The sequence below is a fragment of the Schistocerca piceifrons genome, chromosome 6 (assembly GCF_021461385.2).
Source record: "Schistocerca piceifrons isolate TAMUIC-IGC-003096 chromosome 6, iqSchPice1.1, whole genome shotgun sequence".
Classification (NCBI taxonomy): Eukaryota; Metazoa; Arthropoda; class Insecta; order Orthoptera; family Acrididae; genus Schistocerca; species Schistocerca piceifrons.
Window position 1 is genome coordinate 281,596,645 of NC_060143.1, and position 26,729 is coordinate 281,623,373.

At 43.8% G+C, this 26,729-nt stretch overlaps 1 long non-coding RNA gene across 1 annotated transcript in view; it reads right to left on the reverse strand.

The window, feature by feature from the left end:
• Positions 1-2,181: 2,181 nt before the first annotated feature.
• The window catches only part of LOC124803032, a 1,832,333-nt gene continuing 1,807,785 nt past the window's right edge, over positions 2,182-26,729 (reverse strand). The window contains exon 5 of the long non-coding RNA XR_007017183.1: positions 2,182-2,249. This is a non-coding gene — a long non-coding RNA (uncharacterized LOC124803032). The remainder of the gene's footprint in view (positions 2,250-26,729) is intronic.

A 26,729-nucleotide genomic window follows, 5' to 3' on the forward strand; every position in this document is an offset into this window, starting at 1 on the left:
TAGGCCACAAACTGTGCTGCAATAGTTTGTAATGGTTCTTCACAACAGAAAATATTGTCGCTCTGCCTTCTACGCTATTTTGTTAATTCATAGCACATGACTTTTCAGATATGGTGAGGTATTATAAAAAAAAAAAAAAACTGTAACACCTGAAGGCCAGCTCACAGAGATTGATAATGAATCTTCTGATGAATATCCACAGGCAGAGAAAAATGAATAACCAGGATGTTCAACGAGTGGTGCATCCATTAAGCCATAACAGTGCCGAAGTATTTTTGATTTTAAACCAGTGTTACAGAAAGATCAAGTGTGACAAAACGTAAACATCACTGCTCGCAAAGTGTAAGTGTCTTATTAAAAACATTCAACAGCTTAGATCGCATAAAATATTTATTTATTGAACATAACCGGTTTCGACAGATTTTGCTGTGATCTTCAGGTCTTAAAAATCTTTTTCTAGTGAAACGTGTTCATTTTACGGTGAACCTCACCCCAATTTGTCACGTGGATAAAAATCATCACATCATTAAAGGTTTGTCATAACTGAAATATTTAAAACCATGAAGCACCTTGTTCAAAAGTCCATGGCCATATGTATGTCACTGACAGATGTTTGTTACATCACAAAAACACAGTATTCAGTAGTACATTTTTTTTACATAAGCTGGACTTACTCTAAACAGTGAAAATCCACTTCAAGCCGCGTATAAGGTACAACTGACGATATAACTGTTTAGAACACGTCTAGGTTATGTAAACAGATGTGCGACTATGTACTCTCGTTTTGTGACTGAACGAGCATCTGTGAGCGATATATATATGGCCATGGTCTTTTGCATAAGATGATTCATATTTTTAAATATTTTAGTTATGACAAGCCTTTTATAACGTACTGACTTCTACCCACATGACAACTTGGCGTGCGGTTCAACGTAAAATAATTAATAAGAACTGATGATCAAAGCAAAGCCTGTCGAAACCGTTTGTCTTAAATAAAGAAATATTTTATGCGATATAGGTTGTTTAATGGTTTTTGCAAGTAAAACAGATCGCTTTTTCAGTACTTCAAAATGAGAAAATTCAAGCAGCTGTGTTAAAAAGGTCAGCAATGGAACGGATGCTATCTGAAAAGGGATCATAAAAGATGGATCAAAAACGTCTAAAGGAACAAAAAAGGTGTTGGTACCAAGGAATCTAAGTGTGGTATCTGTGACAAAAAGGCTACTCTGTCTAAAGGTTCGACACCGATGATGTCAGCTCGCCCTAACGAAGATAGTACAGTGCGGTGTCCTGCAGGTGATGAGATCTACACTGATGCTCCATCAGAAGACTGGATAGAGCGTTGGAAGTGCCACACATGGTAGCGTTAGGACTGCTCAGACTTCGAGAAAGGAATATTTGTATACGATTTTTGTTAAGAAAAACACTGACTTATAGATATTTTCAACACCACAATCCTTTCATTGTGTGCTATTCCATACTGCGTAGTTACCAATGTTTAATTTAGTTATATGCTGTCTTTCACCTTCTGAGAATGAAAACGTATTCAATTAGTAGCCTATCCGAATTGTCATGTGGCCACGTTGTCACAGTCACCTTGTTCCAGTGTGGGGGCAAGATGACACTTTTCTAATACTTTTAAAAACGGCAAAATAAGTGATTATAATTAAATAAAATATTCTACAACTAGATACAGTACAATTTAAAGCCGTTATATAAATACACAGAGAGAGAAAAAAAAATTTCTCCCAACAGGAATGTATTACAAATGGTTAACTGGTAACATCGTCAACCTGCCCCCTCCCCTCCTGCCTATGAAGTTCGTGCGATCAGTTTCAATATTTGCAATCGGGTAAGTTTACATAGAAAGGCAACAGTTGTATTTACATCAAGACTTATTTAAAATTATTGCATTACTAGACAGCAAGCTTAAAAATGAAATTGGCAGCAACGTGTTGCACGAATTTGCTGCAAGGCCGAGCGTGTTTTAGGGGCGCAGAGAGGACAAGGAGAAGTAGCGCGTGTGCTGTACAAATACGGCCTGCCTGCCCGCAGGGGCGCAGAGTTCTTTCCGGGCGCGTGGGAACCGGCGTGGCTGGAATTGTAAGGGCGCGCCTGGCGGCTGGCGGGTGCGCGCCGCGCCGTGAATCACGCCGCCGCTCCTACCTTGCACGGGCGACGGCAGACGGACGACGAAGCAGGACGACGAGGTGGCAGCGGCGCACAGCACAGCGGAGACGAACACGCGACTGCAACACAAAACACCAGCCGCTAGACTCACATACATCCAGCTGCGAGCGCACCGCAGTACGAAATTTGTACAGTCTCGGGTTGGGAGGCTGACGCACGCAGTGGTACTGTTGACATTTTGAACAATATCTGGAACCCAGTCTATCGACATTCAGGAAAATATCACTATAGACTCTTGATATATCGAAAGACAGTGGCGATATATCGGCGGAAGGAATATCACTGTACCAGGCTGTAAAAAAATATCGACAGCACATTGTAAGTGTACTGCTGGTTTTAAAGCTGTATATTTAAGTACTGACTTAATATTATATATTCTGTAAGCAGCTTGCTTCTCCACCTTAGAGAAAGAACTGAAAGGAAACGATGCACGTTTACGCTTCGCTATAACCACTTTGCTAACCACAGTAACTGCATACAAGTGGCACAATAACAGGTGTTCTATGTGTCCGTCGTTCAGTTTCGTCACATATGGAATTGTTTCGGAATACTTCATGTCGACTTCCCTGTTTTTTTTTTCTTTTTTCCTGCAAACCCCAGCGACATAGCCAGCTGTAGCGTCAAAATTGCATGGTGAAGCTAAACGTTGCAATTTCTGTTGGCAGCGCCGAGCGACGAATACGTCAGCGTTTCCCCTCACACGTTTCCGCCCACAGCAACAGCAACGACCAATCTTGTAATTTAGATTTCTGTTCACTTTCAACAACTGTTCTTGAGGAATGTCAATATGAAGGAACAGCACACTAGTTGCGTTAAAAATTGCTTTTTAGTACAATTGATGTGCTGTTTCTTCACATCGGAAATGTTGTTATTCCATTCACACCGTCACCCCTGTCCCCCTAAGTCCAATTGCACTTCTTCATTTGTGCCACATGTACTTGCTTCACGCAGTCGAAGAGAAAGATTGGACGTGACGAAAGCTGAAAGAGTAGTAAGACTCATTCACACAGTGAAAGTATGTCCTACCACAATTTCGAAAGAACAATTTCAAATATTTTCCGAAAATAGTGAAAAAATAAAAAGGTAAAATAAAAATATCGGCGCTCGATATTGCTGCTTTCATATCGATATATCGATACGTCGTTGCTGTATCGCAGCAGCTTTGTATCGATATTGTATAAAGAGACAAACGATATACGATATTACACCAGCAGCTCCACCACGCAGTAATGAATTTATTATGTTACACAGCAATGATGGCACAGGACGGATGCATTAGGGGTTTAAACTGCTTTTGTTGTATTGTCTTTGTGCATGTGTATTCCGTAACCTACGGAAGCCAGAGAACCAAGCTTTGCTACGTAGTGCTCAAACACAGTTCATCGCCCCCCCCCCCCCTCACCGCCCCGCCCACCATCTACAGTATGTTCAGAAATTCCCTTTACAAAGTTCTAGCACTTCTAGAGCGGTCTGAGTAGTTGATGTATTGAATTGGAACCCATCTCAGGAATCACATAGTTTCCGTGCTACAACGATTTGGAAACTAGTTGGCAACTTGACCACTTTTACGTGTAATTGATTAGGTGTGCGTGACCCAGTACATCACTTGTTTTACAATTCCACTGATTAATAGCCAAAGAAATTGTTCGTGTACGTGTTAATGGGTTCAGTTCACATTGTTGCAGTATGGCCTATTTCTATTCCGGTGCGGGACGTCTCAAATGGTTCAAATGGCTCTGAGCACTATGGGACTTAACATCTGAGGTCATCAGTCCCCTACAACTTAGAACTGCTTAAACCTAACTAACCTAAGGACATCATACACATCCATGCCCGAGGCAGGATTCGAACCGGCGAACGTAGTGGACACGCGGTTCCGGACTGAAGCGCCTAGAACCGCTCGGTCACTCTGGCCGGCGCGATGTCTCCTTCGAGCACCACAGTCTCACCTGCTGACGGTGAAATGACGCCTTCCTCGAAGTCGTTGCGTAACTGTAGCGAAAAGGGTATGCGATGGAGTCGAACTTAGCGGAGAACGAACTTGATAAAGGCGACGAACAGCTCCTCTATTACCGTGAGCTTCACCATCCAGAAGCGGCAGGTCGGTGCATTCTGCAAACGTGTACTCAACCACGCTGACTCACAGACACGTAAATGACGCTCGAACCAAGTCAGAGAGGTATGACAGACGCCAAATAACATTAGCCGATCCAACATAACAACCCCCATCATGACTACTATGTTCCACACCTGCGTAGCAACCATGTGTTCATACGCCTGTAGCACTTCGACGATAGGTTCCCGGACGTGGGTTCCTGTTCAGAATATTATATACACACTCTCCTCTGCAAGTCCTAGAAGTTTGTAACGGGAATTTCCGAACACGCTGTATACCTTCCATTTCGAGCCCTGTCAGACAACAGATACGCTCACCCCTCTGCATGAGACGCGTGCAACAACATCACAGGAACTAGTAAAAACAACAAGTTAGCCACCAGGTTCCTAAGCTGGAATAAACAAAGACTGGTTTTAATGCAACTGCCACATCGCACCTAATATACATTTTAAAATAATATTTATATCTCACAGTACCATTATTATCACTAAAAGACCTAGACCATGCATTGTTCTTGGATAGAGAAAAATCAACGCCAATGTAGTAACTGTTGGACCAAGTCTCACCAACGGGGTGCTACACTATGGTCAAACCCATCTACCAGCACGCCAGTGCTGGGAAAGAAGTCTCCCGTATTCGCCGCTCTCGTGGGCCCAGGACTAAATGCTTCCGCGTTCGGTATCGTCTTCTGACCAGCTCATTCAATAAATGCTTTTTCTAGCCAAACGGAGGCCGGGCTGCAGTTTGAGAATGTTTCCATATGACATGGTGGAAGAACGACATTCTTTGCCTGTAGTTCTGGAATTTAGGAAGCTGTTTTTATATTACGTAGGACATGTTGTTGTTGTTGTTGTGGTCTTCAGTCCAAAAACTGATTTGCTGCAATTCTTCATGCTAGTCTATCCTGTGCAAGCCTCTTTATCTCCGGTTAATTACATCCTTCTGCATCTGCTTGCTGTATTCATCTTTTGGTCTCATTCTATGATTTTTATCCGCTACACCTCCCTCCAATACTTGATGTCTCAGAATGTGTCCTATCAACCGATCCTTTCTTTTAGAAAAGTTGTGCCCTAAATTTCTAGTCTTCCTAATTCTGTTCAGTACCTCCTCATTAGTTACATGATTTAGCCGTCTAATCTTCAGCATTCTTCTGTAGCACCACATTTCAAAAGTTTCTATTCTCTTCTTGTCTAAACCATTTATGTTCCATGTCTCACTTCCATGCATGTCTACACTCAAAAGAAATACCTTCTGAAAAGACTACCTAACTCTTAAGTCTGCATTTGATGATAACAGTTTTCTCTTCTCCAGAATCGCTTTTCTTGCCATTGACAGTCTACCGTTTTATATCCTCTCTACTTCGGATATCATCCAATATTTTACTGCCGAAAAGCAAACCTAATCTACTGCTGCAAGTATCCCGTTTCCTAATGTAATTTCCTCAGCATCGCCTCATTTATTTCGACTACATTCCACTCTCCTCGTCTTGCCTGTGTTGATGTTCATGTTATATCCCCCTTCCAAGATATGTCAGTTCCTTTCAACTATTCTACCAGGTCTTTTGGTGTCTCTGACAGAATTACAGTACTAGCGCCGAACCTCAAGATTTTTATTTCTTCTCTGTGAACTTTAATTCCTACTAATTTTTTTTCATTCCCTTTATTGCTTGCTCAGTTTACAGACTGAATAACATGGGGGATAGGCTACAAACTGTCTCACTCCCTTCTCAACCACTGCTTCCCTTTCATGCTCGTCGACTCTTGCACCTGCGGTCTTATTTCTATAAAAGTTGTAAATAACCTTTCGCTCCCTGTGTTTTACCCCAGATACCCTCAAATTTTCAAAGAGAATATCCAGTCAACATTGTCAAAAGCTCACTTTAAGTCAACAAATGCTACAAACAGAGGCCATGGGAGATAGAATATTGAGAGCAGAATTTGACAGAGCACTGAAAGACCTGAGTCGAAACAAGGCCCCAGGAGTGGACAACATTCCGTCAGAAATGCTGACAACCCTTGACGAGCCAGCCATGACCAAACTCCTCCATCAGGTGAGAAAGCTGTACGAGACAGGCGAAATATCCTCAGACTTCAAGAACAATGTAGTAATTCCAGTTCCAAAGGAAGCACTCGCTGACAGATGTGAAAACTACCCCACTATCAGTTTAATAAGTCATGGATGCAACATAACAATTCTTTACAGAATGGAAAAACAAGTAGAAACCAACTTCTGGGAAGATCAATTTGGATTCCGGAGGAATGTAGGAACACGCGAGGAAATACTGAACCTACGACTTCTCATAGAAGATATGTAAAGAAATGAAAACCTACGTTTAAGTGGGAGATATACAATTTAAATGCAGCTCTGAGATTCGTTAGTATAGCTTCTAGCCGACTATGGTATTTTTAACAGTGCGAGGCCGGCTGGACGATTGGCTTCCACTCCCACGGCGCTCAGTGGTTTCCCCTGCCGCTAGCCCATCTTTCTGGGCAGTATTCCACTGGGCAATGTACAATGAGATATTTTGGCTCTTCTGTCAGCATGCACTCGCTTTCCCGTTGCTTTCCACTTATGCAACACCACGCACACCATTTCTGAGCGCAATTGCACAATCGGACATTAAACTTGTTGCCTGGTTAAGTAAGACTTCATCTCCATTATAAGCTTGATAAACTAGTTCTTCCTGATAACATTTATTAATATAAAAATTACTCTTGATATAAGTTCGTAGGCATCCAGGGCCGGTTTCATTTTGGATAGAATAATTGTGGGTATTAGGCCGCGTCATTGTAATAGCTAAATTGCCGTCGTTTCGTCCGACTTCCTGTGGTCCTTTCATCCACACTTGAGTTTAGCATTTGCAGTCAGTGTCAAATTAAATGACTACATGCTTCAACTACAGGTAGTTAGTTAAATTGTATATTATAAATGCTTCTATTAACGCTAAATTTCACTTATTCTCAACAATGGCTAAGCTGCATTCACCATTTGCAGAACATATTGTCAAACAACAACTTCCCACCAAATAACAAAATTAAAAATTTTAAATCAGTGTACCAATTGTACTAATAATTATTTAGATGTAATTTTCCTGGATGACAGTCGTTATTTCGTGATGAAGGGACATTGGCAGGCTGATCACGTTGGGGGTGCTGTAGTGAATTTGTAATTACCAGATAGTCATCAGTCAGACATTGGCCTCATCACATATTGCATGATGTATCACTGTGCTCTGGAGAAAGAAGATTGTCGTCGTCTTACACACAGGGATTAGACATGTGATGTTCCATTTCCACAAAGTTTATGCCCATCCGTTTCTTAATTGTATTTTCCCCCTTCCTTTCAGATTGTGGGTCTAGTATTTCTCTGGGGGTTTTATATCTTTCATCCTATTCATATGTTGTTTATATCTCTCTGTGTATTCAGTTATTTCCTCATTACTAGCATGTATACTTTGTAGGGGTAAGGGTTGCGACCTCCGTCGTTGTCGGGAGACGGAGCGTAGAGTACGGTGGAACAGGCCAGTAGCGAGCTGGGCGCTATTGAAATAACATTAGCGGAACGAAGATTTATTCTATTAAAGTTGACAATCACATATTCTCCTAGTAACGGCACCTGGGCCAGCGGTGGTGCAGCGCGTGGCCTCAGAAGTGATGCTGTCTCAAGAAACTCCGGCTCATATAATCGCTGCGTCGGGCGGGTGGTATGCCTTGTAGCGAAAGGCGAAGCCCGTACGTCAGGCATGGCTGACCAGGACGGAGCCCGCCATGACCGAAAGTGTCCTACTTTCTCTGGCTCTTCTTTCGCGACATCCCTGTTTCGCAATAATGGCTTTCAGGGATTCAGCTTGTTGCCTTTCCTGCGATATCAGCAGATTGGTAGTTGTTCTTGTGAAACTTTTACTCTCTGTTACGAAATAAATCTATGCTTTTACAATGCGGCGATGTCCTCTCCTCTCAAAGGTCGTTTTGGTGAGCTCATAATTTCAAGTGTCTCGCTGGCATGAGATGAGGCAATATCTCCTGGGTTTGCCGTGCTTTCTGGAATGCCGCCATCCTGCCTGTTTATCGTTTTGATTGCGACACGGGATGCTGACCTAGAATGCCCTGGCGTGGTGCCGGCTGGAGAGGACTCCGAGAAACTTTACTTTTGCACGTAATACGTTTCTGCTGTGTAACAATGCTATTCACTTCAGCCATAATCATTCTCTATTAAATCTCTCCTCGTGCTCTCCTTTTCCCCTCTCAAAAATCTCACTTCCACTCCTTCTATTTTGCTGTCATGTTGTTACCACTTATCCAACTATCGCTTCCATACAATAGCAACAGTACCACCATAGATATTTATAATTTAGTTTTTGTAACTTTGCTGGTTTTATAAGTAACAAAAGGACCGTAACCTAATTCTAACTGTATTCAGTGTTGCCGTAGTTTCTCCAGTTTTTCTATACTAAATCAATGTAAAGATAAAAAACAGTACAGTGAATGTTAAATGCAAACATTACAACGATGAGACTGCGCATGACTCTGTCTCAAGTGGTAATTATCCAAAGTAGTCCGGAAATTGTGTTTATCAGAGGAGAAGCTTCTATTTAATATTAAATGAGAGAAAATAATCGTCACTTAAACTATGGCCATTTCTGTTCGCAAATTACAACAATGAAATGTACTTGAACAGTAACACAGAGTATGTTATTACTTTCGTTTTACATTTAAAAAAATTTTAGAAAGTTCATTTCTTCGATAATAAGTTAGTCTCCGAGAGTCTTCTTCACCATATGAAGCATGACACATTTACCATAGTTCTTCGCCTTTACCTGCTTCTCCACACATCCGCCATAACTCATTATGTTCCTTACTATTTTTAGCTAGTGATTTCGATGTATCAGTAAAATGGCTGTCGTAATCACCGTCATTGTCATCATCACAAAACGCTGGAAACATTCTATATCTTCGGTACCTGTGCTGTTTTCTCTTTACTCCTGGGTTCCTACCCTTTCGTTTCCAAGTGATCACTAAAAGCCTCACGTACAATCTTTCCTTCCCACCGCGGTGGCCGAGCGGTTCTAGGCGCTGCAGTCCTGAACCGCGCGACTGCTACGCTTGCAGGTTAAAATCCTGCCTAGGGCATGGATGTCTGTGAAGTCCTTAGGTTAGTTAGGTTTAAGTGGTCCTACGTTCTAGGGGACTGATGATCTCAGATGTTAAGTCCCACAGTGCTGAGAGCCATTTGAACCATTTGAACAATCTTTCCGTTCTCATTCTTCAAACCAGTCTGTTGTTTACTTTCATTCCCTATTCTCTTCTTCATCTCAGCTTCGCCCAGGATCTTTTCCACAGGGGTACACTCCTGTGCTCTTTCAGCGTACCATCACCCCAGTCTTCCATTACATACTACAGTGACCAGATTTTGTACTTTACACTGTTGGAGTTCGAAATGAAATCCATGTAACGTTACAATGATTTACAAGATTTAATAAGATATTCAGATGAAACTGAATCACTAATAGCTATAAGGATACCTTCTAATTTTCTGGTTCATGAAAATGACAAGAAACTGGCTTCTTTTATTTGTCTCGCATTTACGCTTCCCATAGCTCAAATGCCAGTCGTCTTCTTGTTTCTGTTCTTCGGTTACAGGAATAACAAGAGGGAAACATCAGTCGAGAGTCGTCATGCTCACCACTATTGAATGCGTAAGGTTACCCTCTGTACACAATTAGGCAACTCTCACTTATTATTAACCAGCAAGATCCATAAGAATTAACTATCGCAATAATATGTACTTGCATTTTACGTGTCTTAAAGTAAACCTTCTACTGACTCCACAAGCTTGACGGAACTGAGATTTTGTTCGTGCTATGCTGATCATTTCGTCGCCAATCTTTCTACATCGCTGTCCTTTTTGTTGTACATTTCCATTTTTGATCCAGGATTATACAAATCAGATATTTATTGACAGTCGATGGTCTCACTTTCCACATTCCACATTACAATATGTTTTATTTTCTCGAGCTACGTTTGGATTTTTGCACAAGATGTCTGCTTGATTCTATCATCTGAAATATATTCTGATGTGCTTTCAGCCGGACAAATAACCGCAATGAGTTCGTGAAACTGTTACATTGTTACCACCGAGACACGGGCATCATCTCTTTTTCCTCTTATTTTTATATAGAGAACTACGCTACGTTATGGTCCCAGAATATCACTTCCTGGTATTAGGGATTTGTTGAGAAACCTGTATACCTGAAACTGGGATTCCTTTCTTCTTCTTGTGGCACGTTCACTGGACCGGACTGCGACTGCACAACGTGCTGCATATTCCTTTTCGAAGGATCTGAATGAATTGGCACAGGAGCATGTTGATCGTCAACAGTTTTATTATAAGGCGCGTACAGATCCGTTCACAGTATGTTCCCAACAAAATAATTGCCTTTCTGCCGAGCGTATTGAAAGAATTTCAAATTATGTTTAAAATGTAATGAGATGCGACTGTGATGCCTCTGGAAGGCATCAGCATCCTTTCGCGCTGTTAGAAGAATAGTTACATCTTCTAAACAGTTAAATCACGGAATTTATCGCGTCGAAAAATGTTAATTTTCAATTAATTTGAAACAAAATGTCACGCTAATGCTTTTATCTCGCTGAACAATAAGGTTGAAAAAACATAGAGGTCACTATTCCATGAACCTGCAGTAACTATTCGTCGGGGTGCAAACAGACGAGCAGTATATTCAATGCGCTAAAAGTGATCTGAAATGATAAATTTAGGTTGGCTATCACAGATACAAATAAAAAGACGTTATCCTCAAGAAGTCTCAGAAAGGTATGTTGTCGTAACCAGGAGGTCTGAATATTACTTGTTGATCTTTCCATAAAACGAAAATGTCTAAACTTTTTCAGCCTCGACGTCTTTTGCTGACCAAAGTTGATAATAGCTCTTCGTGGAAGCTTGACTATCACATGTTTACGATGAATAAATCGAATCACATTCAGCGCCACTTTAATGTCATTACACGGTCATAGACACATCGTAAAGTCATTCCTACAAACCAAAAGTACGGTAGCTTGAAATTCCTCAGTTGGAGCTGTCCTTTAATACTACGTATGCTTCGCATCGACGCTCTTGCGATGTGAACAACGACGTGCATGCACTGCTGCTTCTGCATGCTGAAACTGTAACTGCAGCAAAAACAGAAGTTAAGAAGTTTTCATAAATAATTGTTTAACGCTCCTCATTACTTATCCGTGTTACGAAACTTTTAGCAACGCTAAATATTACCAGCGCACATTTTCGCCTTAACTCACACTAAAGTACTTCTTCACCACGAAAAATATCTAAAGCTTTCCTCGTGCGCGAAAACCGTAAGAAAGTTGCAGATCTTGTACAAAGAAGTGAGGTGTATCACAGAATTTAAACCAAACGGTAAAACAACAACAGTCGAGTATTATCCAAATCTTTATCAATAGAATGAAAAGATACGTGATAAAAAGCCTGCCTACAAAAGGAACAAGTGTCATCTTTTGCAGCAAAATTACAATTGCCGTAGCAATGAGAATGTGAAGTGCTTGAATTATGGATTGTCTGAATACCTGCCTGTTCACACACTGTTTGCGTTGTCTGGCATTCACGTATCCGCCTACCCGAAAGATTTAGTAGCTGGAAAAGAGTTTTCAGTGCCATGAATATATTCTGGAACTGTAGATTTTGCATACCTTCGAGAATGCACATTAGGGGTGGAATATACTGGTTGCAAAGGGAATTTAATTAAAATGAAAATAAGGTATACAGTAAAAAATTTGTGCATTTCTATCGTAATATCGACGTATTTCACTGTGAGACAGAGAATGTTGCACCATGGTGTAGAACATGCTGTAATGTGTCTGCTGAAGGTAGAAAAAGCAACTTACGAGAAAATGCGGCGATGGCAGGCCTTCCAAAACAGTGCATTTGAGGAATGAATCACGCTTGCCTCGTCTGCATTTCAGGTAGATAATGAGCAACGGACGAGCCCTTGGAGTAGGGAGTCTTACGATTCAAAATAACACGGGGTTTTGCTGATTTTCAGGTAAGAGAAACTACGATTGCTTAATAATGATTTTAGAACGAACATACTTTGACAAATGGAAGTTTCTTTTAGCACAGGAAAAGAAGGGAAACATAACGACACGTCCAGTGCGAGTTTTCAGCAACGTTAAGGGAGAGACGAGGCAGAGTAACACACTTGCTGTGGAGCACATCAATCCAAGGTCCGAGGTATGAAATACTAGTCATTACTTTGGGTGTGAGTGTAACAAATGGCTGTTAGTCGGTCATTGCCAGGGTAAATTTGGTCCAGTTCTATCAGTATAGTCACCACTTACTAAAACAGCCCCGCCTCTGAAGAGCAATCAAAGACTATATCGTGAAACAAAAATGGTAATAAATGCGGGAGAGAAGGCAAATCAGATAAAAAGCAATCAAGGAGTGAGATGGAGGTGTTTCCTTTCATACACTCATTTTTAAACATTTATATTGTCAATATCCTTGAAATCTAGAAATCAGAGAGGAGTTAAATAAACACACTAACCTAAGTGCATTATTATACGCAGATGATAATGCGACAACGCAAGAAATAGAGTACGCCCCCAAGTTGGCAGTACATCGGCTAAACGAGGTATGCACAAATTGTAATCTAAAAATTTCTCTACATCAGACTAGAGTTACGGATTTTTAAGGCAAATAACCAGTATGTTCGAAGGTAATAATTAAAAACAAAGTAATTAAATAGATGTCAAATTTTAAATATTTACGTAGTAATTGGAGCTATGGTTAAGATGATTAAATATATGAAAAGAGCTGTACAAGTTTTAAGTAGTAAGTTGAACGATGAAAAGAATGCCTGGATGCATGTAAGAATGCCTGGACGCGTGCACCGATTCGGCTGTTCGGCTGAGAAGGGTCTCATAAGGCTCCTGTATTCTCCCCTGAGGCAAGCTGTACCACAACTATTGAAACTGGTCTTTGATTTCCTGATTACTGGCGCTGGGAAATACTTGACGTCCGAGCTGGTTCCACACGTGTTCTACCATCACAGAGACACGTACCAAGTCTGGATGAGTACTGACATGTTAGCAATGTTCCACGGTATTTTCGCGGATGACGTAACACGTAAGGACGCAGGGTACTCGCGACGTATTGTCGTGTCGTCAGCATTCCCTCAATCAGTACCAGCTGTGACCTGAAACCATACCTGATGACTTCCCACACTATGACTTTAGAAGTGACGTCACTGTGCCTCTCCAAAACGTTGTCAGAATCCCTCCGATCACTACCGTTCAGAGTGGTACAGAAGCGTGATTCATTGGTGAACACAATGGGACGCCATTCATCAGCAGTACAAGCTTCCTGGTCACAGTACCACTGGAAACGCTGCAGTTTGAGTTGTGAAGATGACGGCGGTCTACGCGTGAGACGGTAGTTAAAAGGGCGCTACTAGTCTCCTACCAATGGTGCGAGATGACGCAGAAAGTTCTAGTGAATCCTTTACTTGTTCCCGAATGGCAGGCACAAATGTGAGGGGGTTAGGATGTACGTAGTGTACAACACGGCGATCTTCGCTTGTCAGATGTGCTCGACCAGAACCTCGACGAGAATGCCTGACTTTATGTGCCGTGCAGTCCAACACTGGACACTGTCACATTGGAATGCCCCACAAATCTGGAAGTTGCACTATTCGACCAGCTGTCGAAATGGAGACCCACAATGAGGCCCCCTTTCAAACACTGTCAGGTGCTGGTAACACTCAGTCAAACAAGTACGTGGTATCCCACGTAGGGTTGGAAAATACCTACTGGTTACAACCAATATCGGTATTTTAGTTTTCAATAACCCGTATTTTTTGGCATTCGTTTGGACTCGGTTATAACAGGCATTTTTAGTTTTTGCTAATAACCGAACAAGAAACCAGAAATCTCAGCCATAGCAGCGATGCCGAAGGGAATACGTTTTTCGTACAATCTGCATTGATATGAAGTATTGCGTTATTATACAAAATGGGAAAACAATCAGTGCTATTTTAGTAGCAATATCGGCGGAAACAAACACATGGCGTGAGAATTGGTGCAGTATTGCTGATACAATAATGTCGATGTTACCATGTGTCGTGGCTTAAGCTAAGCGTGTACGTACAGCTGCAAGATTTGCACCCACCTGGTCTGTATGGTAATTTTTCACTGTTGTCGATGGACATCAGTTCTATTACGGAATCATATCAACCACAGCGTGGAAACATTTTTACGAAGTGTCGTAGCAATGAAGTACAATTCTTCATTTGCTATACAAAATTAAAGATTTATGTGCCATTTGTATGAAGTAATAAAAGGGGAAGGGTATTATAGTAGCAGTTATAAATTAAAAACTCGACAACAGTTCATTCATAGTGTACAATAAAAATTGAAAGTAGCTGATCTGCTTCTTATGTATGCATAATACGCCTTTATCTGCTTGTCGCCCTCGAAAACGGACAAATTAACACGACAAACAGAGTTCTTCAACTCCAATATTCATCGTTGAGCACTGACCATTCGTAAGTCCCAAAAGTGGTATCATCCCCGATTATAAAATGATTTTTGCTCAGAGTTTCAAAAAATTAGAATAAATAGGAGAATGCTTGTCATTTTTTGTAGTATTCAGCAACTCATGACTTTTCGAGAAAAGCAGCGAACGGTGGACGCACTAACTGTACTTTTATTTGCCTATTTAATTTAATACTTTGATTCTATATATCTTGAAACTGAAAGAGTCAAAATATTTCAGTCTTTGTTCTGTTTCTGCGTTTATTACAGGAAATAACACGAATAAAAAACCGAAAATCAGTTATTTCAGAAACCGGTTATTTTGAGCGGTTAGACTGGCGTGGAAAGAAACCGATACAACTGAAAACCTGTTGTTTCAGCTCGAACCACCCATCCCTAACGCCATGTCCTTCGCGGCGATAACTCAACATCTGATGCGGTTCATGTAGTGTTGGCAGAAGAGCCAACACCGTGTTACTAGAGGAGGCCGAAATGCACGCGTTTTAGCTCACGCAGGCTGGCGTGAGGAGGGAAGGACTATACTGACGTGAGGTCTGGAACATGCCAAGGAATTAGAATTCAGAAAGCGGACGTAATTAGTTTAATACTTAACTTGAATCCATTAATGATGAACGTCGCTCTTGACGGTATATGATTCACAATATTATCTGTTCAGAATACATTCTTGAAGTAACTGAATATGGGGCCTTGCTAGGTCGTAGCAAATGACGTAGCTGAAGGCTATGCTAAACTTTCGTCTCCGCAAATGAGAGCGTATGTAAACAGTGAACCATCGCTAATAAAGTCGGCTGTACAACTGGGGCGAGTGCTAGGGAGTCTCTCTAGACTAGACCTGCCGTGTGGCGGCGCTCGGTCTGCAGTCACTGATAGTGGCGTCACGCGGGTCCGACGTATACTACCGGACCGCGGCCGATTTAAAGACTACCACCTAGCAAGTGTGGTGTCCGGCGGTGACACCACAGTTCACGCACCTGTTATACCCTACCAGATTTTGCAACAACGCTAAATACGAACAACACTAATGGACTTTGGAAACCGTTCGACCTGTCACAGAGAACTGTAGCTGAAATCATTTACATAACCGCCGGTGTCTTGGAAGCATACGAAGTCTGGTTGACATCCAATCACGTCTTCCGGGGCTTCACTTTTTTCTCGGGAGGTGTAGTTAAAATGCATGTAGGCTACATGTCTCTTCCTGGCAACCAGATACGCTAATTGGCGTGCAGATTAGGAGAGTTGGGGATCGCACTAACAACACTACGTCCGTAAAGTATTACATAAACAAGTCTGGAATGATTTGGAGCGATGGGGCTGTGCACTGTTTTGCTAAATCTACAGAACGTCTGCGAGCTTCTGAAGGCCAACAAGTGAATGCACATAATCGGTCAATTGCTGGAGACGATTGCAGATGTAACAAAAGTCCCATTTTGCGCCGTTTTATCTCCTGTAAACATCTCCCACAAGAGAATATAATTTTTTTTTTTTTTTGGTCATCAGTCTACTGACTGGTTTGATGCGGCCCGCCACAAATTCCTTTCCTGTGCTAACCTCTTCATCTCAGAGTAGCACTTGCAACCTACGTCCTCAATTATTTGCTTGACGTATTCCAATCTCTGTCTTCCTCTACAGTTTTTGTCCTCTACAGCTCCCTCTAGTATCATGGAAGTCATTCCCTCATGTCTTAGCAGATATCCTATCATCCTGTCCCTTCGCCTTATCAGTGTTTTCCACATATTCCTTTCCTCTCCGATTCTTCGTAGAACCTCCTCATTCCTTACCTTATTAGTCCACCTAATTTTCAACATTCGTCTATAGCACCACATCTCAAATGATTCGATTCTCTTCTGTTCCGGTTTTCCCACAGTCCATGTTTCACTACCATACAATGCTGTACTCCAGACGTACATCCTCAGAAATTTCTTCCTCAAATTAAGGCCGGTATTTGATATTAGTAGACTTCTCTTGGCCAGAAATGCCTTTTTTGCCATAGCGAGTCTGCTTTTGATGTCCTCCTTGCTCCGTCCGTCATTGGTTATTTTACTACCGAGGTAGCAGAATTCCTTAACTTCATTGACTTCGTGACCATCAATCCTGATGTTAAGTTTCTCGCTGTTCTCATTTCTACTTCTTCTCATTACCTTCGTCTTTCTCCGATTTACTCTCAAACCATACTGTGTACTCATTAGACTGTTCATTCCGTTCAGCAGATCATTTAATTCTTCTTCACTTTCACCCAGGATAGCAATGTCATCAGCGAATCGTATCATTGATATCCTTTCACCTTGTATTTTAATTCCACTCCTGAACCTTTCTTTTATTTCCATCATTGCTTCCTCGATGTACAGATTGAAGAGTAGGGGCGAAAGGCTACAGCCTTGTCTTACACCCTTCTTAATACGAACACTTCGTTCTTGATCGTCCACTCTTATTATTCCCTCTTGGTTGTTGTACATGTTGTATATGACCCGTCTCTCCCTATAGCTTACCCCTACTTTTTTCAGAATCTCGAACAGCTTGCACCATTTTATATTGTCGAACGCTTTTTACAGGTCGACAAATCCTATGAAAGTGTCTTGATTTTTCTTTAGCCTTGCTTCCATTATTAGCCGTAACGTCAGAATTGCCTCTCTCGTCCCTTTACTTTTCCTAAAGCCAAACTGATCGTCACCTAGCGCATTCTCAATTTTCTTTTCCATTCTTCTGTATATTATTCTTGTAAGCAGCTTTGATGCACGAGCTGTTAAGCTGATTGTTCGATAATTCTCGCACTTGTCAGCTCTTGCCGTCTTCGGAATTGTGTGGATGATGCTTTTCCGAAAGTCAGATGGTATATCGCCAGGCTCATATATTCTACACACCAACGTGAATAGTCGTTTTGTTGCCACTTCCCCCAATGATTTTAGAAATTCTGATGGAATGTTATCTATCCCTTCTGCCTTATTTGACCGTAAGTCCTCCAAAGCTCTTTTAAATTCCGATTCTAATACTGGATCCCCTATCTCTTCTAAATCGACTCCTGTTTCTTCTTCTATCACATCAGACAAATCTTCACCCTCACAGAAGCTTTCAATGTATTCTTTCCACCTATCTGCTCTCTCCTCTGCGTTTAACAGTAGAATTCCCGTTGCACTCTTAATGTTACCACCTTTGCTTTTAAAGTCACCAAAGGTTGTTTTGACTTTCCTGTATGCTGAGTCTGTCCTTCCGACAATCATATCTTTTTCGATGTCTTCACATTTTTCCTGCAGCCATTTCGTCTTAGCTTCCCTGCACTTCCTATTTATTTCATTCCTCAGCGACTTGTATTTCTGTATTCCTGATTTTCCCGGAACATGTTTGTACTTCCTCCTTTCATCAGTCAACTGAAGTATTTCTTCTGTTACCCATGGTTTCTTCGCAGCTACCTTCTTTGTACCCATGTTTTCCTTCCCAACTTCTGTGATGGCCCTTTTTAAAGATGCCCATTCCTCTTCAACTGTGCTGCCTACTGCGCTATTCCTTATTGCTGTATCTATAGCGTTAGAGAACTTCAAACGTATCTCGTCATTCCTTAGTACTTCCGTATCCCACTTCTTTGCGTATTGATTCTTCCTGACTAATTTCTTGAACTTCAGCCTACTCTTCATCACTACTATATTGTGATCTGAGTCTATATCTGCTCCTGGGTACGCCTTACAATCCAGTATCTGATTTCGGAATCTCTGTCTGACCATGATGTAATCTAATTGAAATCTTCCCGTATCTCCCGGCCTTTTCCAAGTATACCTCCTCCTCCTGTGATCCTTGAACAGGGTATTCGCTATTACTAGCTGAAACTTGTTACAGAACTCAATTAGTCTTTCTCCTCTTTCATTCCTTGTCCCAAGCCCATATTCTTCTGTAACCTTTTCTTCTACTCCCTCCCCTACAACTGCATTCCAGTCGCCCATGACTATTAGATTTTCGTCTGCCTTTACATACTGCATTACCCTTTCAATATCCTCATACACTTTCTCTATCTGTTCATCTTCAGCTTGCGACGTCGGCATGTATACCTGAACTATCGTTGTCGGTGTTGGTCTGCTGTCGATTCTGGTTAGAACAACCCGGTCACTGAACTGTTCACAGTAACACACCCTCTGCCCTACCTTCCTATTCATAACGAATCCTACACCTGTTATGCCATTTTCTGCTGCTGTTGATATTACCCGGTACTCATCTGACCAGAAATCCTTGTCTTCCTTCCACTTCACTTCACTGACCCCTACTATATCTAGATTGAGCCTTTGCATTTCCCTTTTCAGAGTTTCTAGTTTCCCTACCACGTTCAAGCTTCTGACATTCCACGCCCCGACTCGTAGAACGTTATCCTTTCGTAGATTATTCAATCTTTTTCTCATGGTAACCTCCCCCTTGGCAGTCCCCTCCCAGAGATCCGAATGGGGGACTACTCCGGAATCTTTTGCCAATGGAGAGATCATCATGACACTTCTTCAATTACAGGCCACATGTCCTGTGGATACACGTTACGTGTCTTTAATGCAGTGGTTTCCATTGCCTTCTGCATCCTCATGTCGTTGATCATTGCTGATTCTTCCGTCTTTAGGGGCAATTTCCCACCCCTAGGACAAGAGAGTGCCCTGAACCTCTATCCGCTCCTCCGCCCTCTTTGACAAGGCCGTTGGCAGAATAAGGCTGACTTCTTATGCCGGAAGTCTTCGGCCGCCAATGCTGATTATGTACCAAAATTTAGGCAATGGCGGGGATCGAACCCGGGACCGAAGACGTTTTGATTATGAATCAAAGACGCTTCCCCCTTTTTTTTTGACAGAAGAGGCTATAAAAATATTTTATGCTAGCTGCTCTCGATCCCTCGATCCACTGACATTATGAACAGAAACAACACACGCTACCGCTTTTTTCTTTTTTTTTTCGGGGCGGACGTCTGATGACACCCGTTCAGGTTCTTCGTTGATCCGTTCACTTAGTTATTTTATTACAGAGGTTAGCAACACTCTTTTTTTTCCAAAGCCAAACTCAAATTTCTTTTTCCTTTAAGAACAAATTGTGAGGGATAAATAAGGAAAAGTTTTTTTCCAAAAGAAAACAAAGACTCCAATTCTACTGGTTTCTCCGTCCAGTAAACAAAAATGAGTCTCCTTCGTCTTGTTGGCGAAGAAGCAATCTTTTGGAACAAAAAAAAGTTTCTCAAAGCCAAATCAAATTTCTTTTTCCTTTAAGAACAAATTATGAAGAATAAATAAGGAAAATCTTTTTAAGTCGTCGTGCGACTTGTAGTTAAAGTCCATTCTTACAGGAGCTCCTGAAGTGTATCCGCCTACAGCATGCCAGCTCGTCCAAACGTGTCTTCTCATGGCGTAGGCGTGGGTTCTGGGTAGCAGATCTATTCAGTTCGGTTCGGTTTATACAGTTTTCAACTTCTCAGGGCTTAGACGTTCCAGCTACTAGGTGGGTCATCGAAAGTGCTCCGTAAGAAATTGGAAAAATATTGTTTATAGCGTGGGTTGCGTATCAGGACGCAGTGTCGTTCGTTGAGATAAGTCCAATATCCTAGCGTAGACTTGTCACCTCAGAAGTAAAAAGATAGCGGATCGTGTGGCCACAGATCCAATTCACAGAGTTAGTTTTGGCGGAGGGGTAGAAAGTCTTATCGGGGTACAAAAGCATGTGGACGTCGATCTGAGCCGGTGTCTGGCGAGTAAGACACGCCAAAATTCGCCGCGCAAGTGTCCAGACGTCTAGCGCTGTGCCACAGTGGAACCGGTGGACATCCGTGTCATCCACTCCACAGTGGGTGCAGAGGGATGAATCGGCGAGATGGATGCGGTGCAGACGATCTCGGTTAACTTGTTTGCCATTCACGGTGATGTACCACGCTGATTGAACGTCTGATTCGAGAAAACGCGCATGGATCGCCTTCCATATGTGTCGCCACACGTACTGTGGATACTTACGTTCGATGGGGTTGGACGGGCGGCACTGTTGTAACAATTCGGAGACTGTTTTCGTGAGGTACAAACGTGTAAGTGGTAAGGACCGGTAGATATAACTGAATTCCAGGAAAAATCGTTGGATATAATAAAAGGGGGTTGGAATGGTCGATACCAGAACTGGGGCGGACAAGGAGGCCGGTGCAAAGTTGTGAAGCAGGAGGCTAGTAAGGCTCTGCGGGCAACGATGCCAAAGTTTTAGTTGGGAGCTGACGTATAGTGCCTTGACACGAGTCGGGACGTTGATGAGTCCCACCCCGCCACGATCTCGTGGCAGTGCAAGGGATTCATACTGCACCTTGAATAACATCCCCGAGCTGACGAAGGAGCCGAAAGCCATCAACAGTCGTCGCGCCAGGGGATTTGGGACTGGTAGTACTTGACCCACGTGTGGTTCACGTATTGCGCGCGTTGGATAACGTCGAGAGCTTGTAGCCGGTGATCTGCGAGATTTGCTCTGATTGTCTGTAACAAGCGTCTACCATTGATAGTCGCTGAGCGGCGCAGGTCTGCTGTGAAATCAAGTCCAAGACACCGTATGGTGGAGGCGACACTAAGGGGGGCAGCGCATCTCTCCGGCAAGCCCTCACCAATGAGCAGGACCTTGGATTTTGACACGTTGAGGCAGCTCCCCGACGCTTCTCCGTAAGTCGCCACCCATGTCAGTGCTGCTCGTACTTCATCTTCACTGCGCAGATATAGTACTATGTCGTCTGCGTAGGCTGTACAACAAAAACGGTGGCCTTGCACAGCCATGCCTTCCAAACGGTGGCGCATGCCCTGGAGCAGGGGTTCCAAGGCGAAAGCATACAAAATCGTGGAAAGAGGGCATCCTTGTCGTACAGATCGTGCGATGACCAGGGACGGTGTAAGACGACCATTGTACATGATTTTAGAGGTTGCACTACTCAACAATGGCATAACCACTGTGAAAATACCGCCAGGAAAACCCATATGCTGAAGAACTGTCCGTAAATAGAAGTGGTCAACACGGTCGAAAGCCTGGATAAAGTCCAGTGAAGCCAAGGCGCCAGGGAGACGCTGATGTTGCGCTAATGCTATCATGTCTCTGTAACGGCAAAGGGCCGTACGGATGTTGTTGCCGCCTCCTAGGGATGTCTGGTCGCAGGATGTGACGTAACGTGCGACCTTCTTGAGTCGCTATGCCAGTAGCCGTGTGAATTTTTTCATGTCGCTGTTGAGCAAAGTAATTAGTCGATAGTCCTGGACCCTCGATAACCCGCGCGGTTTATGTGCGGGGATAATAATTCCTTCGAGAAAGGCGCTCGGGACCACTGTCATCGGTGACATCAGCTCTTGTGCGATTGCCGTCCACGTGGAAGCCAACAAATGGTGAAAACTTTTATAAAATTCGATGGGTATACCGTCAGGTCCAGGAGATCTGTTATCGGAACCCGCCTTGATAGCGTCTACCACTACATCTGTGGTTACGTCGTCTTGGAGGTCATGCACTGCATCCTCCGGAAGAGTGTTCGTAGTAAGCTGAGCGACTTCTGTGACCAGTGCTGCAGAATGCGGTACGGCTGCGTAGAGCCCGGCGAAATGAGCATGGAGAGCACGACCGATGCTTTGTTGGGTGTCGTGACGGCGCCCTTCCACATCAGTGAGGACTTGGACCAGAGCTCGTCGTCGTCGTTGTCTTTCCTGAAGGAGGTGGTACATCGACGGACGTTCTTGAGGGATTCGATTAGAAGCTCGAGAACGGACTACAGTGCCTTCCAAGTTACGCCGCATGATCAAGGAGATCTGCGCCTTCGTGCGATGGACCATCGACTGCCGGGCTGGCGAGAAAGGCATCGTCGTACAGTCACGTAGAATGGTGTAGTAGAAGTGCAGGATATTAGTTTGTCACGCCTTTAATTCCTTCCCATAACTCATCAGAGTCTTCCTGAGGGTCGGCTTTGCACAGGAGAGCCACCATGATAAGGTGGAGTCATAGGCTTCTCGACGATGGTGGCAACGTGCCCACGCTTCTTCGACCATACGGCGACAGTCTGAGGAGGTCAGGTGAGCGACATTGAGTTTCCACAGACCACGACTATGCCACACTTGCTGTCGGGCGAGAGTGACGTCACAGAGGTACGCATCATGGTCTGAAAAGGCCAAGGGCCAGACTTTCGCATGACGTGTGCCATCAGCAAGGGAGCGGGTAACGTAGATGCTATCTATGCGGCTTGACGAGTGAGAGGTGTAGAATGTATAGCCCGGTTGAATTCCGTGGAGTTTCTTCCATGTGTCAACAAGTCGGAGACGGTCGATGACCACTGAGAGAGATGCACAAGGGGAATGTCGCGGGAGTTGGTCCGCGGGCTCTTGTGTCGAGTTAAAATCCCCACTGAGTACCAAATCGTCCTGCGGACCGGTGAAGAGGGGTGTGACGCTTTCGGCAAAAAAAGTTTGTCGGTCATGACGGCGGCCAGTGCCGGACGGAGCGTAGATATTAATAATACGCACGCCGAACAGTGTGAGGGCCATACCTCGCGCAGTGGGGAGGTAGATGACGTCCTCTGCAGGGAGTCCGTCGCGTAGCAGGATGGCGACGCCGCTACCGGTATCGGTTGCGGGGGAAACATGGGCGTTGTATCCGGTGGGAAGTAGGAAGTCAGCCACAAACACCTCTTGTAAGCGTGCTATATCCACATCCGCAGAGTAAATAGTGTCTCTGAACATGGCCAGTTTATGGGGGGCACGAATGGTGGCAAGATTCATCGTGGCGATACGATATTACTGTGTACGGCCACCCTCAGTATTTGCAGAACGTGCGGTAGATGTAGCCGGCAGGTGGAGACCCGCCGGTGGTCCCGCCGTGGTGATAATTACTGGCGGGGCGCCAGCCCCAGTGTCGCCGAGGTGGACTCCTGTGCAGACACGCTGGCAGTCTGTTCCACTTCTTCTTCAACGTCATCGGCCCAGGAAGACGACGTCGTGGACATGTGACGGTCACGTACTTCCGGAACGGGTGTTGTGGATTCCGCAACATGAGTGGCAGGGGGACCGCCGTCATCATTCGTTGACAACGGCGAGGACACGTCCCTGGCTGGGAGAGTAGGCGTCACAGGAGGGGCGCCTGTTGCTGCCACATCGCGTGACTGGACGCAATGTGGGAAATCACCGGCAGACATCAGGTCGACATCTCGTGGGGCCCTCTGAGAAAGGGCGTCATCGGAAGGCGTTCGTCGTCGTTTCCTGTGTTTGCGAGGCGACCGCTGTTTTCTGATGTGGCCTTCTGAATCAGAATGTGGTCGCCCGTCGTCTGACGCCGAACCCGTCTGGACAAAGGCAGACGTCGGCACGACACCGAGGTCGACGTCCATGGTTCCAACAGGAATATCGGTTTCGGTCTGCAAACCGGACGGTCCTGAAGCGTTGTGCTGCGGCGGGTGGCGTTGACGATGCTGCTGGCGCAATCGAGATTGGTACGACGGGGTCCTGTGCTACCTTGGCGTAAGTGATGGGTAAGGACGTGACCGTCGAAGCCTGGGTCTCTTCACGTAACGGCGTCTGTATTAAACGGCGGTGTAAGCATTCGGAACGTACATGTCCCTCCTGGCCACATCCTGCGCACGTTCGTGGCTGTCCATCATACATGACGATGGCCCTCACACCGCCAATCAGCAGGTACGATGGGACATGTTTCGTCAGCTCAATTTTTATTTGCCGGACGCCATTTAATACGGGGTAGGTCGTAAATGTTTGCCACTTCTCCGCGACGTGACCCAAGACGGTGCCATATGGTTGGAAAGCGGCAATGACCACATCCTGAGGCACCTCGAACGGGAGCTCAAACACCCGCAATGTCCGGAGACCGATCCAGCATGGGCGACCGTCACAGTTCCCATATGTCCATCAGAGTGTTTAAATTTCAGTCCGGTGGCATGACGGTGAATTATGTCATTGCAAATTTCCTCCGTCGACATCTTGATGTAGACAACACTTCCAGTGATGGAAAAATGTATGCCGATTACGTCCTGGGGGTTCAAACGTAGATCCTCACGTAAGAACTGCTCGACTTCGAAAGCTCTGGGTCGTGGATGTCCGGCCTGAAACGTTACTTTGATCGTTGCACGGTGGTACGAGTGCGCCATGGTGTACTTTAGTACTGGACTCGATAGACACAAACACCGCGACGCGGAAGTAAACACCGCCGAGAGCGGAGCGTCGGACGGCGCGCGGAGCAGCTCCGCACGCTAGCACGGCTGAGAGCCGACTGTAGACCACGGGGACATATAGAATATCAATACAATATGCTTTATATGGTTTCAAATGCGTTCCGCCATCGGTGGTCCCAACGTGTGCCATGATTCATCAGCTAAGATGATCTTTTGAATCTCTCAAGTGTGTAATACTGGTGTTCCGGCGTCTATACCCATTTCTGTGTTCTTTGTTGTGCAGCGAATTGAGAAACATGTGATCCATTTTCTTCTGAACTCCAAACCACGGAGATAGCTTTCGATGGTATGGTTGCTCATCTGTTGGTATTCCGCACCAATGACTTCCCATATTACTACATACTCATAATTTCATTTCGAGCCATTTTTCCACGAGTTTCACATCTCTGACTGTCGGTCTAGATAGATTCGAGAGACACATGCACGTATTTCAAACATAACTGTAGTCATTTGCGTTCTACTCGCTCACTATTAGAAAATATAAAAGGCTTAACCACCATTTTAAGAGCCCAACTTCTGCAGTAGCTTTCGCTTAGGTCTTAGTTCAGCATTACAGCTTACTGAGTCGACCAGATAAAATATATCTTTCAAAATTATTTCATGGCAAAAGGTTAATTTGTCATTGTGCATATAGCTATGTGTATTGTTTTCTAAGGTAATATAAGTTTCCAGTGAATAAAAGCGTATGTAAAGAATTATTAAATACTCGCGCGAATCATTACATATTCTCATTACTGAATTAATTTCGTAAAGGAAAAATGGTTATAATCTAGATATCGTGATTAACTTAAAATATGAAGACCAATTTTACGTACTCTTGTCTGGGAGGCTAGAAACTCGTAGTCGGTATACAGATCATTTTATTTTATTGTTCGATGCACGTGTCAATTTTAAAGATTCGGATTATTGAGTAGTAAGGGGCAGTCAAATGAAAACGCGACAGATGGAAGAAAGTGAGTGAACTGTTCATTACTTCAAAATTAGTCGCCATAACTGGTAACACAAGTACATCTATCCCAATGTGAGACAATATGGTCAGTGCCATCATATTAAAATGTTTGCATTTGCCTACGGGAACATGATTTTACGCAGGCGGACACGTGTTCGCCGGAAGCAAATCGATGGCCACGAACGTCTATCTTCAGTGCTCCAAAAATACGGAAATCGCATGGGGCGATATGAGAACTGTATGGAGGACTTTTAAGGCCTCCCCAACGAAACTTCTGTAGTGTAGACAAAACAACCGTAGCAACATGTGGAACATAAACTGAGTTCAGGCATTATGAAATACATGGAAAAAACGATCTAGCAACACATAACCAGCACTGATCCAGAAAATATCACAACTGGCACTTTACTCACACGAATTAATGAGTGCTATCAACAGTGGATCTCAGGTTTATTCCATTTTTCTAGACATCCGGAAGACTTTCGACACCATTCCTCAGAAGCGGCTTCTACTCAAACTGCGTGGCTGTAGTCTGTCGTCTCAGTAGTGCTTCTGGATTTGTGTTTTTATGTCAAAAAGGGCACAGTTCGTAGTATCTGACGGGAAGTCATCGAGAGAAACAGTACTGACATCTGGGATTCCATAAGGAAGTCGTGTAGGTCCCCTGTTGATGCTAATCTACGAGTATGTAAACGATATAGGTGACCATCTGAG